The following is a 4,070-nucleotide window of genomic DNA, read 5'->3' as shown; positions in this document are numbered from 1 at the left end:
CCAAAGTGGTGCACCAGAACCTTGCTAAGGTCTCCAAATTAAAATACCGTTTTGAGAAACATTATTTAATCTCCTTACAGTTTCAACAGTTTGCTTTCCATGTGCTTATTTCCTTGGTTTGGCATCTGTTCAGTTTCTAATTCAAGCATGCAAATAATTGTGCCAAGAGTAAATTGAAAACATTTGATAACACTTAGACATCTTTATGCTGTTTTTTGTCTGCAAAATAAGCTAAATGTAATTATTACTGCTATTAATTTTTCTTACAATTCATTAAAAGTAAATGTATTCACCTTGGGAAATGGAGGGGAAAATTAGCCTTCTTAGGGGTGCAAAATTTGCTTACAAGGTCAGTTTCATCATGTAGAAGTGTGATGTATTTAAAAAAAAAAAAAAAGACTAGAAAAGCATATTTTTCCATAGTCAAAGTTTTCAGAACAACCAGTGGCAAATCCAAATTCTTTTGTAATTACCACCCGAACAATTGAGCTCAATGAGACAATCGGGACTGACTTGGGTTTGGACTGGGAGCTGTTGACAGCGTAACAAGTCTTGCTGCAGTGGCTTAAGAATTTCCATCCACCGTTGTGCTCTCAAATCCTTCACAACAGACTGGAAAAAATTGGAAGTTCCTCCCCGCCGAAGCAATGTGCACACACAGCCCAGCATCTTCGGTAAAACAGGTGACAAAGCTGGGTTTATGCTAAAAAGCATTATTTTTTTTTCACAGGATGAGCTGAAGAGCGTGTCTCCTTTCTGGCCACTCAGGGGATAGAGGGTTAGGCGCTGGGAAGAGGGGCAGACAAGACAGCTGGGGCCAGTAATGCTTTTTATTGCAGTGTTCATCTGCCAACACTTTTTAGAATCCATAAAAACCACAGAAGGGATTTTACACTTCAGAGAGGACCTACAATAATCAGATCATTTAATATTTTTTTTCCAAATACCTACATCTTACTGCCCAACACCTCTTAAATCTTTATGATAGCTTTTTTTTTTTTTTTCCCTCACTTGTATTTAACATGTGAAATGCCTTAGCTCCTGTATTTCTTTTCTGAAATATAACAATCGCAGCAATGGAGCAGACTAGGAAGGTATTGATATACACTATTCCCAATTATATTTTCTCTTGCATTTGAAAAGATTATTTGCTTTGCTGTTGTCTTCATAGTATCCAAAAATGTAGACTATTTGAAACATCCTTAGGATTTTTTCATAAGGAAAAAAAAAATGATTAAAATATCAGTATATTAGCAAAAACTAAATAAACTAGCAAGTCAAGCAAACTTCAATTTCCTTACATTTAGGGAAAAATAGTGGAACAAAAGCTTTACTCAATTTATTGTTTTAGTAAATACTCATTTAGAAGCCTCTGGTTTGTGACTGGAGTTTTTGCAGGTTCCCACCCTCCTCACTGACATTTGGGTGCCCTGCCGTCTCTCCTGGTCCAGCCAGGCCTGTACAGATAGTTACACTACCAGTCATGTTCTCATTTCCCTTAGGGACCACTATCATTATAGCTACCTCCACTTAAATTCCTTCAGGGTCTGACCACAGTAAGGTTTATTCACCATACCCTATTGACATTTTTAAAGAACATGCCTCAGAGTCTAAACCTGCCTGTGTTATATGTACCGCGGCTGCTAGGGAAAGACTACGTGGCCCTGTCCTTAGTCAAAAGGAGGTGGCAGGAAAGTGCCCATCCTGCAGGCTGTGCCACCAGGGCTTTGCCTCACTGTGCCTGGAAGTCACCAGCCTTCCCTCTGCTGCAGGCTGCTCCGAAAGCAGCAGAGAGAAGGAGCTGTGGGTCACCTCCTTCCCTCCAGCAGGCACGGGAGTCAGCGCCTATTGCCTGAGACAGGCACTGCGGTGGCCACATTTCCAGGAACAAGGGAACAAATAAGCTGAACCGTGTCTGCCTGGGCTTAAAATAGCCTCATATCTCATCCTTTCTTTAATATCAGCTTGTAAATTCTACGTGAGACTTGCAACAGGAGTCTTGCATCAGCTGTGGGCTTCGCAACTGATTTTGGCTCTAGTTTGGTTTTAACTATCGTATTTTATCAATCTCTGTTATAACAATGATGAACAATTTTGTAAATCCTGGTTTTACCAAACATCCTCGTATCAACGTGTCCTTCAATCTAACCATTTGCTGGTTTACTGACAGTGAAAATACCAAAATATTTTCAAAAATAAGATGTATTCTCAAGATCTTTCTAAGAAGCTGAACATTACTTAGATTTTAGTGAAGTGCTCCCCTGTCAGTCCACAATCAATTACAGCCCCTATTATCAACCATCAGTTGTGTGTGTCTGCAAAACCTACAACCTCTTTACAATGTCTTCCTTATATGCTTTTTTTTTTTTTTTTCAATCTCTGAGTGTAGATTTCCAAGCCTTCCCCTGTAAGGGGTAAAATTCTTGCATGATAGAGGCCACAAAGCCCAGCTCTGCAGTCAGCACTCTCTCGTGTCATATGTTCCAACCAAGCACTTTCATCTTTTGTTCCTAAAGTGCAGTCCCTTCACAAAGAGTGGGGTGATAGAGTTACAAGTTCACGAAGTTCAGCATTTTCCTGCCCCTTCTTACTATTTCTAACGGTGCCTCAGCTACTGCTCAGCTGAATTCAATCTGTAGTGGGAAAAGCAACAAGGAGAATACCTACCCCTGAGGGAAATGGATGCTCCAGCTGAGTTAATCTGCAAGAAATTAATGCAGTAGAGAGCTGAGAAGAAAAATGATCAACAAGGCTGAAGACAGATGGGTAGTCCTCTTAGGGGTTACCAGCAGGGTTAGGACTGGCACTGAAGGGTGAAGGAATGTTGTCTTACGGGCCTGTGTTTTCAAAGCCTGTTGGAGCTGCAATAAAGATATAAAAATTTCTTAGCAGACACCACCTTTTTTGTATGTAAATGAAGTTCTTTGTAGCTATAATGCTGACATTACAAAACATGCATATACACACGTATATATACATGTACATATATACATACACATGTACATATAATCAGGAGTAGTCAGCATGAATTCAACCAAGCTGGTAAGGTTGTGGAGATATTTGGACCTCTTTGGAGACCTTCAAAAGTCACCTGGACATGGTCCTGGGCAGCCTGCTCTGGCTGTCCCTGCTTGGGCAGGGGTTAGAGCTGCTGGCCTCCAGAGGGCCCTGCCAGCCTCAGCTCTCTGTGTTTCTGTGACACATGCATAGGTAGGGTTTGATAAGCAAAAGAGCAATTCTCCCTCTGAACCATGAGAGGTACAGTGATGTGAGCTCTTCCAAAATGCATTCTCAGTAAGTACTTGGGTTATACCCCACGTCAAAACCTAAATCAGAATCTTTGCAGAGTTCATTGGGGCTGCACATAACCTCCAGCCCTGTCATGCGCTGTGTCACGAACAGGAGAGTGGCTCCAGCTACCGCCCAGTTATAAACGGTTCCCAACAAACCTGCTTAAATGACAGCGTGATCAAGGCAAACTGTATCTTCATCTGAAGAGGTGGCTTATTCGGCCTCTGATGGTGTTCAGGAAAAGCAGCTGACATCTGAAAGGTTTTATCATGAAGCTGGAGAACATATTTTCTTTTCATACGTTCCATGTGCCCCGGAGGGAATAAAGCACAATCCAGTGGCTGTCAGCAAGTAAAAGGAAACTGAAGCTTTTATACTAAAGATGTCTAGACCATAAGAAATTTTATCTTTTGTTTGACTGTTTGTTTTTAAATTACAAACATTTTGCAGAGAAGCCCAGATTTCTGGCATTCAGATGCCAGATTCTTTATCACCCACACCCAGAACTCTCTGGAGAGCTCTTACTGTCAGTATCCACTCTCTCAAAACCTTTGAACTCTTTGCTAGGGCTGAGTTGAAATTACCAAGCTTTCCTAGTTCAGAATGTCAATACTTTATCTCAGGCTTTTGCTGCTGTTCTGGAGAAAGGAGCTACAGGCAGTTTTATCTAAATAAATCAAGACACTTTGTCTTTTTTTTTTTTTTCCCAGCTGTTGTAATAACTTTTTTCCTATATGCAGAAGCAATACTCAGTAGGTTCAGCACCAGATGTGCTAGAA

General features: G+C 41.0%; 1 long non-coding RNA gene across 1 annotated transcript; it reads right to left on the bottom strand.

The window, feature by feature from the left end:
* Positions 1-713: 713 nt before the first annotated feature.
* On the bottom strand, positions 714-3,865 carry LOC137849840 (uncharacterized). The gene is made up of 2 exons (XR_011092097.1): positions 3,450-3,865; positions 714-2,861 (listed from the first exon to the last, which is right to left on the bottom strand). It is a non-coding gene; the product is annotated as an uncharacterized lncRNA (long non-coding RNA).
* Positions 3,866-4,070: the final 205 nt, after the last annotated feature.

This window comes from Anas acuta, chromosome 1 (genome assembly GCF_963932015.1).
Source record: "Anas acuta chromosome 1, bAnaAcu1.1, whole genome shotgun sequence".
Taxonomy (NCBI): domain Eukaryota; kingdom Metazoa; phylum Chordata; class Aves; order Anseriformes; family Anatidae; genus Anas; species Anas acuta.
This window is presented reverse-complemented; position numbering and strand designations above follow the sequence as displayed.